The following is a 16475-nucleotide window of genomic DNA, read 5'->3' as shown; positions in this document are numbered from 1 at the left end:
TAGTTATTTGCTAGCAAAATCTACATTGGCCTATGAGAAACTTGAAACCAGTTCATGAGCAGGAATAGGAATGCCAATGGTTGGGAGAATTGTGTTTGGGTCTCTTGAATGCACTGCTATTGCCCAAGCTCTGGAGAGAGACTTTGCATAATCCATTAGCCTTGACCTAGCTTGATTTTTTTTTATGTCCTGCTTCTAAATTTGTCCCTCTTACAGTGACTCTCAGATGTGCTTAGACATTTCACTCAGTTTTTGACCCACTTTAGTACTTCTTTGTTCTTGGCTAAACTCTCTTCCTTGATTCTAATCTATATGTGTTTATGTGACAGGCTGAGTATGGTCCCCCTAAAGATAATGGCCCCCCAAAGATAATTCCCAGAATCTGTGAATATATTACCAGGCATGGCAAAAGGGACTAAGCAGATGTGATTAAAAATCTTGAGATGGGGAGATTATCCTAGATTATCTTTGTATTTATATATTATCAATGTTATCATAAGCGTCCTTTTAAGAGATAGGTTAGAAAGTCAGTCAGAGAAAAAAATTAGAAGATGCTATCTTGCTGGCCTTGAAGATGGAGGGAGGGGCCATGAGCCAAAGAATGCAGACATCCTCTAGATACTAGAAAAGGTAGGGAAACAAAATTTACCTTAGAACCTCCAGGAGGGACCAGCCCTGCCAACACCTTGACATTAACCCAGTGAGACAGATTTTGGACTTATTACCTCTAGAACTGCATGACAATAAGTTCGTGTTATTTAAAACCAGTAAGTTTCTGGTAATTTGTTACAGAAGCAATAGGAAACTAATAGTTTATTACATACCTTTATCTGACTTTTCTTCCTGTTCAGTTTGTCCCACTTATAACAATTTTACTGGTTCACTGTTGTTTTTCCTTGAATATTTCTCTGCTAGTGGGCCAGCACACTTGTTTCTTCTGAGCTTCAAATTCCTCAGTGACTAAGGTATTACCTAGGAGGTGAGTGACTGATGGGGCTCTTCCGAGGTAAGTGAGATAAGGCCAGTAAAGTGCTCCACATTGTGTTGACGTAGAGTATGTGTGCAATGAATGCAGTTCCTGTCTCTTCATGGGATTCTAGTGAACTAATTACTGTTTTTTTCCTCACAGTATTGGAGAAATCCAAGAGCGATTTTGAATATTAATGACTTACAAGATAGAAGTTTGTTTAGGATTTAAATTAGTAAGTGCTTAGTGCTAATAACAATTCTTTTTGAATTTCATTTAAAATATATTTTGATTTTGAATTCCTTTGGGGGTAAAATATTATTCATGGCTATATCTGCACTGTGCAAACTAAACTAGCTAAAGCTTAGCAGAGCATTCTCTTTTTCCTCAGAATTTTTCCCCTCCTGCCCCATTTTGAGTGTTTTTCTTCACACACACAGAGACACACAGTATCTACTTACAATCTACAGTACAGTTAGTGTTCTACATAGAAAGATGCTACAAGGGTTAAATGAGTTGCAGGAGAAAGTATTTGTTCAACTCTCTTAGTATACAGTGTGAATTATTGGTACATCTGTTGTACTGACAAGGTCATGACCTACTTGGGAAAAGATGTATATTATATCTTTGGATCCCTAAGGCCTTACAAGATTTGTTAAGTAAATTACTAAATAAAATTTGGAAACTTACAGAGGAGCAAGGAAGAAGAGTTGGAGAAAAGGAAAAAAAAAATTTGGTAGTTCTTTGGGGTTGATTTTCCCACTGTTTGCCTCAAAAATGTCTCCTGATCTCTGCATTTGAGCCCCTAGCCCCCAAACTACACAGCTAATTTGCGAACAAACTCTAAACCCTCAGTTACATGAACCAGTCTCAGTAACTGACTGCTCACCTAACTAGGGCTGGCATATAAACTTCCTCTCTCCCTATGTTAGTTTCCTGTTGCTGCCTTAACAAACTGCTGTCAACTTAGTACCTAAAACAATACAGATTTATTATTTTATAATTTTGTAGGTAGGAAGTCCAGTACAGATCTCACCAGATAAAAATCAAGGTGTTGGAAGACTGTGTTCCTTCCTGGAAGTTCTAGGGGAGAATCTGTTTCCTGCTCGTTTGAGAATTCAGTTGCTTGTGGTTGTGGGACTGAGACCCCTGTTTTCTTTCTTTTCTCTTTTTTTTTTTTTTTTTGTAGTGGAAGCAAAGATGAGGAGTAGTATGGAAGAATCATTTAGATAATTAACAATCAAAAAATTTTTTTGAAAACTTCATACCATCCCCAGGGGCAGATTTTATTAGCTCTACTTTATGATGAAGAAAGGAAGGCTCAGAGAAGTGCAGTAACTTGACTGAGTACACACAAAAGCCAGAGTCCAGCTCATTTGGTCTGACTGCTAAGCCTGTTCTATCATATCTGCTCTCGTATCTCTTATATCATACCTGTTCTCTCATATCTGCTGTTCTCTGGCTGCATAGGAACCCCAGGCTCTCCCAGTTTCTGGTATAAATATGTCCCAAATATTGTATGAAGGTAAATGGCATGGGACATTTTTTTTTTTAACTTTTTGACCCCCTTCACCCGTCTCTCTCATCCTCCTACCCCTCACTTCTGGTAACCACTAATCTGTTCTCTGTATCTATGAGCTTGGTTTTTCATTTGTTGTTTTTTTTGTTTATTTGTTTATTTGTTTGTTTGTTTTTTTACATTCCACATATAAAAGAGATCCTAGAGTATTTGTCTTTCTCTGACTGACTTATTGAACTTAACATAATGGCTTTGAAGGAATTATTGGTGGCTGTCAGCTGAAGGCTATTTCCAGCTTCTGAAGACCCTCTACATTCCTTGGCTTTTTGGTCCTCTTCCCTGTCTTCAAAGCCTGAAACAGCAAGTTGAATCTTTTTCATGCTTCAAACCTCTCCTTATACTTCACATCATCTCTCTGACCCACTCTTCTGCCTCTCTCTTCTAATTTCAAGTTCTCATGTGATCACATTGGGTCCACCTGAATAATCCAGGATACTCTCTACAGCTAAATAGCCTTAACTTAATCACAACTGAAAATAATACATACACAGGTTCTAGAGATTAGGAGGTAAATGTCTTTAGGGGTCCCTTCTGCCTACCACAGCCTGTAACTGACAGCTTTTGTCTGTATAATAGTTGTTCCACATTTTGTTTTCTAATTTGTGCAATATTATTTTTAGTGTTTCTCTAAGCCTCAGTATCCCGTCTCAGAACTCTATTAGGCATTTGATTCAAATCTTTTGTCAGCTTAGCTCTTCTGCAATGTAAACTCACTTTTCTCCCAATTTGTTTCAATTCAGTTACATTCAATTCAATTCGATAAGAATTTATTGTCTACTGAACACATTTCTGGTATGATAAGGTAAGATGTGGCATTTGTAATCTGCTTCAGTGGTAAGACATATTCATATGAGATAGAGAAAAATGCTAGAGAGAATATAATCACCTTGTGTGTACGACAGGCAAGGGTGCTAGGAGGGGGAGATTAGCATGCCCAAGTGGGATAAGGAAAGCAAGGTTGTGACTTTGCCTGGCTGAAGTCACTTACAGGATATGATTTAAGGAAAAATGATCAGATCTTTCTGTTTGAAAATATTTCCCTACATAGCTCGAAATATGTTGCTTCACTTTGTCACTATTAGATCCATTTAGCTTAAAAAGCATCCCCTTTTACCAAGCCATCTTGTCGAACTCTTGGTCAGGGTATATATATTCTTAATTGTTCACTAAACTACTTAATTCATCCTTGTACTTTAGTCTGTATCAACTTTCTATAGACCTTTAATGAATATTTCTCCCTTTAAATTTGTTGTCCTATTATCTGAGAGAATTTTTAGCACCAGGCATTTTGGGATCTTAATAGCATATAAGTGGAGCAAATCAGGACCAGGTGGGGACAAGGCTTGGAAAACTAACCGAGCTAGGACTCCTTTTGTTCTCTCATGATGCCCCCAAGAGAGATTAACATGGCAATAAGGCTGACTCCTGTGGAGTGTGGCCATGAATCCATAGCCCAGTGTTCAAGGGGGTGTAGTTCAAGTCTGAGACAGTCTACCATTAATATCACAGAAGCTTCTATGGCTGGGTCCCTATGTATCATATCACAGAAGCTCTTAAAATGATAAGTATGGACCCAGCCAGAGAAATATCTGAAGATACAGAAATCTAGGTTTCATTAAGGAGATAAGAGGTATGTATATTGCTTGGATCTCAGGCAAATGGACCAGAATTCAGGATAGGGAACTTGAATATAGGGAGCATGGATGAAGGCCAGAAACAGAGACTTGGTATGAATGGTGGGACAAAGATTCCAGCTTGCGTTTTGGGATCACTGTGGTCAGGGAAGATATGAGCTTCTGCTGGTAGGCAAATTCCAGACCTTTGGGACAATGACTCTAATATCCAATCAGATCTCATTCTCATTGACTCAGACTGATTAGGGCTCACTGATTAGTGTTCTTCTGGACTTGCATTTGGCCACGGACATTGTAGGCCCCGACTGTCAGCCTGTAGGGAATGGGAGGAGCACAACTGGTCTTTGCAATGCTGGGAACACTTTCGTGGAAACTTGTTCCATCTGTGTTGTGAAGTTCATCTAATGCCGCATGACTCCAGTCACACCTGAATTAAACTAACAAGTTGCTTGCTTCTATAGTGTTATTCCAAATCTGGACACTGGTCATTACATTCTTTGGTCATTTTGTTAATTTTCCAAGTTAAAATTTTAGATTGAGCTTTGGCAGAATAGAATAAATTCAAATATTCCATGCTCTCCAAAGTTAAAAAAAGAGGGAGTAAGTTCCCTGAAACTTGAGGAATTCAAACATGCATTAGATGACCACTTGGCAGATTGATGCTAAGGCATTAAACAGGTGACATTTAAAGGTCCTTCTAATCCTAAAATCCTATCTAAATCAGGATAATGTAAAATGTCTAAACTTCATAGTTTATTTATTGAACACCTTTATTTATTAATTAAAAAAGATATTAAAAAGGGATAATTTTCATTAAGCATGCTTGGCCATTTTAAATTACTTTCTTCAATTTAAAATCCCCTTAATACACTGATTACTTATCAGATAAACCAATAATCTATGATTTGCAGCAAAATGAAAATTTATTCAGACATATTTAAATGTTACACATACTCATATACATTGAGGATCCCTTTTTTGTTAAACTTTTTTTTATTGAATTATAGTCATTTTACAATGTTGTGTCAAATTCCAGTGTAGAGCACAATTTTTCAGTTATACATGAACATACATACACTCATTGTCGCATTCTCTTTTGCTGTGAGCCTTTTTTTTTTTTTTTAAGCATAAGATCCATACAGGTATATTTTAATACAAAGTTGTTTATTTTAATGCTAGAACAAAACTCAAAGTCTGTCTCCTAGTTGCGCTGAATTTCAGTGGCCTTTTTAATTGCAATTAAGCTCACAGTTTTGAAAGTTCTTTGGTAAGAAGGACCTATCTACATTTAAGCTGTATGTTGACTTAGGTAGCGCTGTCACCCAAATAATCTCTCCTTCACCTGGCAGTCTGTGAAGAAAGAAGTCCATAAAAGTGGTGTGTGGTTTTGGGGTTGGTGTCTATATCTAGGAATGAGGTCCAATGGTAGAAGGCCTTTCTCAGCTTTTGCTTTGGTACCTTCAGTTTAAGCTTGGAATGACAGAATTTATATTTCAAAAGTCATTAGTGATAACTCTCATATCTCATTTTATAAATGAGTAAACTGAGTCACAATGAGGCTGAGTGGCTTATCTATTCATATATTGCAGTTCTTCCAGCTCCTTTACATTCACTTTAACCCTGACAGTCCATTCAATTATTATGCTGCTTTTAAAGAAGAGGAGCGATTGAGTGAATTGGGCAAGATCACACAGTCAGTGGATGGGGGTCCTGCTGCCTCCACTTGTGATGCTGGAAAATAGCTTTGCATGGTACTTCTTTTCATGTTTATTTCTCTGGTGAGTACAAGGTGATTAAATCAAATCTCGTTCATTTGAGGGTAGGTAAAATAAAATTACAATATACCCCATTCATTGGAAAATAGTCTAAGATTTGGAAGTGCTGAAAATAGCTTTTTCCTAAGGAATTTACTAAACTTATGTGCAGTCTACATTTTATAAATAAATAATATTAGATACCAGTCACATGTATTATAATATCTTGATATTTACAGGTTTCAGAATACTTAGCATTTTAAAAGCAGATTGCTCTTTATATAATAAATTTCACTTATTGCCTTAAAATCATTAGTTTTGATGAATATTGACATATATATTTGAGCATTCAGGAGCAGAAATTTGCTAGGAATGCCAGTCAAAAGTTATTCTCAGAATTTTAATTTCATAGCAATGTACATTATAAATTACATTTATTTCTTTTGATCTGCATGTGTTAATCTTTAAAAATATTCTTAACTATCTGCCTAAAGCTGGTGGTAGGAAAGACTTTAGATTGTAGGCTTCTCATAGCTTGTGTCCTAAGGAGTCACTTTTCTGAGGAAAGAGCATGTCACTTACTTTTCTCGAAGTCCAAATGTGAAGATCCTGCAGTCTTTCTGTTGCAACTCAAGAACTCCTTAGTAGAGGGAAGATGTTTCAAAGCTACTTTCCCTGGATGTCCATGACTGTGGCTGTAGTCACTGCTGGGCCCTTCACAACATGTCATCTCTTCTAACCTTACAGCATGATCTTCTAATCTTAGCATTGCATTATGATTGCTATTCTATAAATGGGGAAACTGAGGTTCTGAGAGGTTGAGTGCAAAACCCACTCAAGATATCCTTTCTACCACAACAAACTTCTTATTATATTTTCTTTTGAGAGAGAGAATAAAAGTAAGATCAACAATGGCACTTTACATTTGTGTAGCACTTTTGAGATTTCTCTTCATTTTCTAGCCCATTGTGTGTTATGTGTGCATTACAGTGTTCTCCAGAGGACTAATGTGGTAATGATAATAGTAATATTTGTTAAAAATTTGCTATGTGGCAGGCACTGTGCTTAGTGCTTCATATACATTATCTCATTTCATCCTCACAGCAACCCTATGAAGTAGAAATTATTATCATCATTTTTAAGATGAGAAAATGAGGCTTAGAGAGATTAAATAGCTTGCCCAAGGTTACTGCTGTTTAAACCAAGCAATCTAACTGCAGATTCCAATCCTATAACTGCTCTGCTTGGCTGCTTGCACTGTACCTAAGGCTCTTCTTTTTTTTATCTACTAACCTTTCTTCTCCTTTATGAAGCGCTTGCAGGGGAATGACTTCTGCACTAGTATTGCACTGTTAAGAATGGCTGCTACTGTCCAGTGTCCTCAAAGTTTAGTGTGCATAAACATTATCTGAGATGTTTCCTAAGGCAAATCGTACTAGACAATCCTGAAAATTTAATACTAATCTAATTGCCATAAAGTTTAAATGAATTAGAGTTGCGTAGTGGGTAAAACCCCAAAATTTGATATTGTCAACAAATGTCTAAGTAAATAGTCATCTCTTGACTTAATTTTTTATATGAAAACATATAAGGTCAGTTGCTTTAAGCAAGCTAAATGGTGCCTAATCTTTGTAATTAATACAGTCATGAGATATAATCAGAAAGGGTCTTTACTTTTGTTTTTCTGTTTCTTTAAATTTCTCCAGCAGCATTAGCTTGTCTGCTACTGGACGGAAATGTGGTCAATTCTGTGACTTTTCTGCTCTCTCTTGAGGTCCTACAGAGTCTGTAACTCACACATGCAATCTCAATTCAGTAATGAAGCGTGTCCACTCCCATGTATTGGTAAACACTTCTGTCTCCTTTTAAATTACAATTTATTTCCTCTTCTCCAGCTGAAGGTTCTTGGAGGTTGGAAGCTAGGTAAAGAGTGTGGGCTTTCCTTTCTATTTCCCTGTTTCAGTGATTCTTATAATGTTGTCCTGTGGACCAGTAGCATCAGCTGGGAAGTCATTAGTTATATGACTTCTTGGGTCCCACCCAGCCAGACTTAGTGAATTGGAAACTCTGGGGATGGGGCCAGCAATGTGTTTCAAATGACACATGCTAAAGTTTGAGAACCACTGCACTATCCTATGCTTGCTTCCCTCTTCATCCTTCTTAGTAACCTTGATTTCTGTGGTCAAAGCAAAGGGAGCAGGAATAGAAAAGGAGTCAGGAAGGTTACTATTTCCCTGGCATTGTCATGGTTTCTTGTTTTAGGAGCTGGGATTTATTTAAAGTTGACTCTTTCTCTGATGGCAGCTTTTTCAGAGGCCTCACTGAGAATATTCAATCAAATCCCTTTCTTCTCTGCCCTTCTTCCTCCCTACTCCTCTTCATGTGACACAGAGTCTCTCCGTTGGGTCTTATTGCCCTTTCAGAGCCCGTTCAAAGTAGCCCCAGGAGTGCTTTATTTGGTGTAGTTTACAGGGTACAATGTTTTTAAAATTTAAAAAAATTACACAATTTTTAAAGGTTATTTTCCATTTATAGTTATCACAAAATATTGGCTATATTCCCCATGTAGAATAAATACATCCTTGAGCCTATCTTACACCCAATAATTTGTACCTCTCACTCCCCCACCTCTATATTGCCCCTTCTTCCTTCCCACTAGTAACCACTAGTTTGTTCTCTATAACTGAGAGTCTGCTTCTTTTTTGTTATATTCACTAGTTTATTGTAGTTTTAAGATTCCATATATAAGTAATATCATACAGTATTTGTCTTTCTCTGTTTGACTTATTTCACTTAGCATAATGCACTCCAAGTCCATCCATGTTGCTGCAAATGGCAAAATTTTATTCTTTTTTATGGCTGAGTATGCAGATGGCAAAATTTTGTTCTTTTTTATGGCTGAGTAATATTCCTGTGTGTATGTATATATGTGTGTGTGCATATATATGTGTGTGTGTGTGTATATATATATATGCACACACATATATATGTGTGTGTGTGTGTGTGCGCGTGTGTATCTTCTTTATCTACATATATGCTACATCTTCTTTATCCATTCATTTGTTGATGGACAGTTAGGTTGCTTCCATGTCTTGACAATTGTAAGTAATGCTATTATGAGCATTAGGGTGCATGTATCTTTTCAAATTAGTGTTTTTGTTTTTCCAGATGTATACCTAGGTGTGGAATTACTGGGTCATATGGTAGTTCTATTTTTAGTTTCTTGAGAAATCTTCCATACTGTTTTTCCACAGTGTTGCACCAATTTACATTCCCACCAACAGTGTTCAAGTGTTCCCATTTCTCCACAGCCTCGCCAACATTTTTTATTTATGTTCTTTTTGATGATAACCATTCTGACAGGCATGAGATGATATCTCATTGTGGTTTTCATTTGCCTTTCCCTGATGATTAGAGATGTTGAATATCTTTTCATGTGCCTGTTGGCCATCTGCGTTTCCTCTTTGGAAAAATGTCAGTTCAGTTCTTCTGCTCCTTTAAAAAAAAATTGTGGTTTTTTTTTTTGATGTTGAGTTGTATAAGCTGTTTATATAAATTAGATATTAACCCCTTATCGGTGATATCACTTGCAAATGTTTGCTCCTGTTCAGTACATTGTCTTTTCGTTTTGTTATTGGTTTCCTTTGCTGTGTGAAAGTTTTTACGTTTAATTATATCCCATTTATTTACTTTTGCTCTTATTTCCTTTACTTTAGGAGATGGATCCAAAAAAATATTGCTGCCATTTATATCAGAGTATTCTGCCTATGTTTTCCTTCAGAAGTTTTACAGTATCTGATCTTACATTTAAGTCTCTAATCCATTTTAAGCTTATTTTTATTTACGGTGTTAGAGAATGTTCTAATTTTGTTCTTTTACATGTAGCTGTCCAATTTTCCTAACACCACTTATTGAAGAGACTGTCTTTTCTGCATTGTATATTCTTACCGCCTTTGTCATAGATTAACTGACCATAAGTGTGTGGGTTTATTTCTGGGCTCTCTATCCTGTTTGATTAATGTGTCTGTCTGTTTTTGAGCCAGTACCATACTGTTTAGATTACTGTAGCTTTGTGGTATAGTCTGAAGTCAGAGAAGGTGATTCCTCCAGCTCTGATTTTCCTTCTCAAGATTGTTTTGGCTGTTTGGGGGTCTCTTGCATTTTTATACAAACTTAGAAATTATTTTTTCCAGTTCTGTGAAAAATACCATTGGTATTTTGATAGGGAATGCACTGAATCTCTAGATTGCCTTGGATAGTATGGTCATTTTTTTTTTTAACATTTCCAATGTTTTAAAATACATAAATTAATCAGTTCCTTTATGAGGAAGATTGTCTTTTTCTCCCACTGACCTCTTGCCATTTTCCAAGTATAGAGAAGTCTGTGGATTGATTTGGGCCTTGGTAGTGTTTTCAGGTCTCTAAGTCCAAAGAATAAGATCATGGGACCAAGTAACAGTCACAAAGCAGGTGACACTGCCTGATTATTACTTAGTGAACTGGACTCCTCTTGTATACCACTTTGTATTATCTTAGTTCCACTTCTTCCTCCTGGCTCTGCTCTAGTGATCAGGTCCACAGAGACTTTGACCACATTTATATAGCTGTAGCCTGATGATGCCTCAGCCTGGGCCAGTTCTTGTTTTCCATCTTGTGTTTCTGTGACTATCTTAGCCCTGCTTGGCTCTCATGCATAATCAACCAAAAGATAGAGACAGAGGAATTAATGTCCATGGGGCCATTCTTGGCTAATAGGGAATATATCAGATAGACATATGTTTCTTCCTTTCAGTGCCAGGTAGGCAATTCCAAAATGCATGTCCATAAAGCTTCTCAAAATCTACTACTAAGCTGAGTACCTATTTCCCACAGAGGTTCCCAACTAGATAACACATTTTTGTATTGACTTTCCTTTCTTCCCCACAGAGTCCTCCATCCCTCTCTCATATTCCCTGAGATCAATTCCCAGATAAACTACCTGCCTGGAAGCCTTTTTATCAGGCTTTCAGGGGAACCCAGGCAAAGCCTAATTATCAATACTAACCCACCTCATTGTCTTACTCTTGAAGATTGGTAGAAACCTAGAGATTAAAAGTTATAAGTTCATATGTAATTGGAGATGTATCCAAAGGGAATGCCTGTATTTTGTTGGCTCCAGTTGAATAATTTGACACCAAGGATTAAGATTGCTCATTAAGTAGTTCATAAATGTGAATAATAGGAGCTTGAAATACCACTATACTACTATCCTCCTTTGGAAGCAGACCAGACTAGATGACTTCTTTGAGGACACACTGATGATTTCAGTGACTTATTAGAGGGTGGGGCTTTCTTTTTCACTCAAAAAGATATCAAAAAGGCTTGTCAGGGAGTAGGAGGTATAGCTCAATGATAGAGCCCATGCTTGGTGTGCACGAGGTCCTGGGTTCAATCCCCAGTACCTCTGTCAAGGGGAAAAACAGAACAACAACAACAAAAAGGGCTTGTCATTTACCTGGGCTCACAAGTTACTGTATACCAAAGGGATGCCTTACAGTTTGCTTTAATTTAAAAGTGAGATAATCTTACCACAGTTCAGTTTTCCTAGGTGATAGTGATGCCGATGTCACTTCCACCTGGCTTTGTGCTACACAAGAGAAACCATACAAATGTTTTCCCATTCTTAGTCTCAGAAACTCCTGTAGTTGTAGAATAAGGTAGACCCATGGTACCTAAACCCTGGTCTATGGACTGACTGTAGCAAAATCACTGAGAAAACTTTTTAAAATTGAGTTCTGGAAATTTGGATTAGTTTTGGAGTTTGGGCAGTGGTAGGCTGGAGCTGGCCAGTCTTAGTTTGTGAGAGCCCATTTTGTACCTCTCTGACTCCACCTTGAGAGACTTCACGTTCATAGCTTGAAATCAACTCTAGTGGGAATATTTACTCTATAGAAGTTGGCAAATGTTAAAAATTAGAGATTTTCCCCCCTAGAGAGCTGGTGTCAAGTGTTTACTAGCATATCACTGGACTGGGGCCAAGGAGCCGTACAGCTTGGTAAGGAATCTGTTTTTTTAGGAATGTTAGTATTTTTATTTTTGTTTAATATGAGCTATTTATATGGCAGTACTATTAGCCTGTTATCACTTTTTTTGGCAAATATTTTAAAGGTATATTTTTTAACCTTTTTAAAAAAATATTATTATTGAAATTACTTTTAATAAATTACCAATTTGACTATATATAGTTACAAGTCTAAAAATATTTATTGAGGTATAGATGATTTACAGTGTTGTATTAGTTTCAGTATATAGCAAAGTGATTCATATATATTTTTTTCAGATTTTTTTATAGGTTATTACAAGATATTCAGTATAGTTCCCTGTGCTATAAAGTAGGACCTTGTTGTTTATCTACTTGATATATAGTAGTATGTTTATGTTAATCCCAAACTGCTAATTTATATACTCCCTCCTCCTCTCCTCTTTGGTAACCATAGTTTGTTTTCTATGTCTCTGAGTTTATTTCTGGTTTGTAAATAAGTTTATTTGTATCACTTTTTTAAAAGATTCTATTTATAAGTGATATCATATGATATTTGTCTTTGTCTGACTTACCTGACTTAATATAATAATATCTAGGTCCATCCATGTTGCTGCAAATGGCATTATTTCATTCTTTTTTATGGCTGAGTCATATTCTGTAGTGTATATATACCACATTTTCTTTATCCGTTCATCTGTTGATGGGCATTTAGATTGCTTCTATGTCTTGACTATTGTAAATAGTGCTGCTATGAACATTGGGGTGCATGTATCTTTTTTGAATTAGAATTTTCTCTGGGGATATATGCCCAGGAGTGGGATTGCTATATCATTGGTAACTCTATTTTTAATTTTTTAAGGAACCTCCATACTGTTCTCCATAGTGGCTGTACCAATTGACATTCATAATTATAAAATTGACCAATTTGTGCTATAGCAACTAATGTAAATGATCTCCTCTTTAGCACCTCATTGGGTTTTCTAAAGGAAAACCAGTCTACATTAATTTAATTCCCTATGTGATTTGTACAACAATTAAAATTAAAATTGTACAAAATTAAAATTGGTTTAATCATAACTTTTAGACTAATTGTTTTAACAGAAACTTGGAGTATCATTATTCTCTTGAATATTATAACTTAACAAGCAATTGCTATGCTAATCCAAGTGGTTACCATTGCAAGATTTCATCCAGAGTCTGGATATAGAAGGGATGGCCCATTAGATGGGGGTTCCTATTTCTCCTCCCTATTAGTATCTCTAATTGTTACACATTAAGCATAGTGAGGCTGAAGAATTCAGTACCTATTTACAAAGAGGATTGTGATTCTTAAGACAGTGCCTACTGTACCTGACAACAGTGATTTAAAGACTAATTAAGATCACACAAACCATTGCCAACAGTGTTAATGCTGATAAATCTGGAATACAAAAATCACATTTTGGTTTTAATATAAAAGGGGAAATGCTAAATTGTTAAATGTGGTATAGTATTATGAAAATTGAATTAGATGTGAGCAAACATGCATTCTGGCCTCTGTTTCATCATTTCCTTTTCAAGTGCCATTTGTCAACTGATGTAACCTTTTCAGCCTCAGTTCCTTATTCTTGAACCTACTCTATTTATATCACATAATTTATTCTAAGGATCAAATGAGGTAATGTATGTGTGAACAGTTTGAATATGTTTCTCTTCAAATGTGAGAAATCATTAATATTAGGTTTTTATTTCAAATACTTAGAAAGGATATTATCTTTTTATTAAATGTAATTCAGTCACATATATAATATACTCAGTGTTGACAAATCCCTTATCAGAACTTTAAACGATTGAATGAGTCTTTTGTTTTTAACATTTTTTATTGAGTTATAGTTATTTTACAATGTTGTGTCAAATTCCAGTGTAGAGCACAATTTTTCAATTATACATGAACATACATATATTCACTGTCACATTTTTTTTTGCTGTGAGCTACCACAAGATCTTGTATATATTTCCCTGTGCTATACAGTATAATCTTGTTTATCTATTCTGCATATGCCTGTCAGTATCTACAAATTTTGAAATCCCAGTCTGTCCCTTCCCACCCCCTGCCCCCTTGGCAACCACAAGTTTGTATTCTATGTCTGTAAGTCTGTTTCTATTTTGTATTTATGTTCATTTTTAATTTTTTTTAGATTCCACATATGAGTGATCTCATATGGTATTTTTCTTTTTCTTTCTGGTTTACTTCACTTAGAATGACATTCTCCAGGCACATCCATGTTGCTGCAAATGGCGTCGGTTTTTATGGCTGAATAGTATTCCATTGTGTAAATATACCACAACTTCTTTATCCAGTCATCTGTTGATGGACATTTAGGCTGTTTCCATGTCTTGACTATTGTAAATAGTGCTGCTATGAACATTGGGGTGCAGGTGTCTTTTTGAAGTAGGGTTCCTTCTGGGTATATGCCCAGGAGTGGGATTTCTGGGTCATACGGTAAGTCTATTCCTAGTCTTTTGAGGAATCTCCATACTTTTTTTCCACAGTAGCTGCACCAAACTGCATTCCCTCCAGCAGTGTAGTAGGGTTCCCTCTTCTCCACAGCCTTTCCAGCATTTGTCATTTGTGGATGAATGAGTCTTAATTTGCCATTGACATTTATGGTTACCTTTTTTGGATGCCATCTTTATGATTATGAACTGATTTTCAGAATTTAAATAAATCTCTTTATATATACATATATTATTTTGTAATTATTTTATAGAAGAATGGTTATATTGCTTAAAATATTTCTATCTAATGTGAATGAAGTAGTATGAATAAGGAAAGTAACAGCTAATACTATGGAGTTCTTACCAAGTAGGAGGAACTATTCTATACAACAGACTATCCAAAATTTTTCAGATGAAAAAACGAAGGCTTAGAGAGAAGAGCTGACTCTTCCAAGTCTTAACAGCTAGAAAATGATAAAGCTAGGACTGAGATATTGTTTCACCTGACACCCAACCCCAAACTCTGAACCAAATGCTAATGCTGCCTTTTGCGTTATTCACCTTTGCCTTTATTCTCACCATACTCTCATCTTCATCACTCAATAAAAGTCAGTATGTATATACATATAAATCGTGACGCTCTTAGATAAATGAGTCTTTGGATGAGTAAGTGATGATGGCAGTACATAGTTGGAAGCAATCAGAGACCATTGTCTCTATGTTTGAAAGTGGCTGCAGACTACCTGGTATCCTGACAGATAGTTTATGATTTCTGCAAATCAAATTCATAGTAATTTATAACTGTAATAAATGGTACTATTTTTTCACTAAATCCAGATTTGAAAATGAAGTGGAAATGTCCCCCAAAAGACATTATCATTTCATTTATTGAAGTATTAATGAACACAATTTTTATTATTTTTGAGTGCCTAGGCATTCATATTTTTATTTATAATAGTCATAAAAGCCATAGATATTATAATACTCATTTTGCAGATAAGGGGGCTGAGGTAGAGAGCACCTCACCTGTGGACCACATGGTTGCTAAGTGGCAGAGGTGGAATTCAAGTTTGGTTCCCTAAACTCCCAGGCCCATCTTCTTCTCACTAACAACACATGGCACTGTGTTTGTGGAACACCCTGGGAGGATGGTCCTATAATGGAAAGTTTACAATGTGTCCATATTTAAACTTTGAATAATTATCGTTGTAAGAATCACAAGGTTTCACATGCAAATCCAAATTTGTGATTTTTCAGGAGGGTCTGAAATAGGGGCTGGGAGGAAGTACTCTCTGCTCCCTTTAGAATGGAGCCTGGGCTCTCATCTTACCACCTTCCCTGTCACTTCTCTTGTCATCAACTACATTACTACCTGACCCGGTTAGAGTTGGTCATCTATGGATTCTGTTGTGATTTCAAAGTTTTGTTGACTGAGGACGAAAAAAGCCAAGCCTGTGCTTTGTTTATGATTAATTAATAAATTGAGGGCAGAGTTGTTATAGTTGTTCCCAAGACAATATATTTTGGTTTCTAAACTGGAGATTTCTGAGAAGATAAATACTCACTCTTGGCCTTCTTCTGGAATTGTAATTGATTGACATGAGTGCTTATTAAAATTTTCATGTTATTCAGATTGTGTCAGTATAATTTTTAGGATTTCTATAAAGTGAAATTTCGGTGATAAAGAATGATGCTTCCATTGAGGGCTTGAAAATGATAAGATCTTGCATTTTGTTTGGAAACAAACATATTCTAAAGACAAGGGTGGGTTGGAAAGGGAACACTAACCTCTTTTTGTATACTGTTATGTAAATCATAGTATATCATGTAATACTCAAAATAGGCCTTTAGGTCATTACTCATATGGAATAAGAATATTTTTTATGGCTAGATGATTATAGAGTTCGTCTCCCATCGAAACAGCAAGTCTTCATATCTAGTGCTTTATTTGGATTTTCTAATCAAAAAATGAAACAAAAAAATTATTCTAGAGTTAAGAAAAATTTGAAGAAAATATAACAACAATTTAAAACATCGATTT

At 36.0% G+C, this 16475-nt stretch overlaps 1 long non-coding RNA gene and 1 other non-coding gene across 7 annotated transcripts in view; both read left to right on the top strand.

The window, feature by feature from the left end:
- LOC105063771 (uncharacterized) overlaps positions 1 to 16475 on the top strand; it is an 864622-nt gene that overhangs the window by 18835 nt on the left and 829312 nt on the right. The window lies entirely within an intron of this gene.
- TRNAT-GGU (transfer RNA threonine (anticodon GGU)) lies at positions 11309 to 11380 on the top strand. The gene has a single exon. It is a non-coding gene; the product is annotated as a tRNA-Thr (tRNA).

This window comes from Camelus bactrianus, chromosome 8 (assembly GCF_048773025.1).
Source record: "Camelus bactrianus isolate YW-2024 breed Bactrian camel chromosome 8, ASM4877302v1, whole genome shotgun sequence".
NCBI classification, from domain to species: domain Eukaryota; kingdom Metazoa; phylum Chordata; class Mammalia; order Artiodactyla; family Camelidae; genus Camelus; species Camelus bactrianus.
The sequence above is the reverse complement of the archived record's forward strand: the minus strand, read 5'-3'. Positions and strand labels throughout refer to the sequence as shown.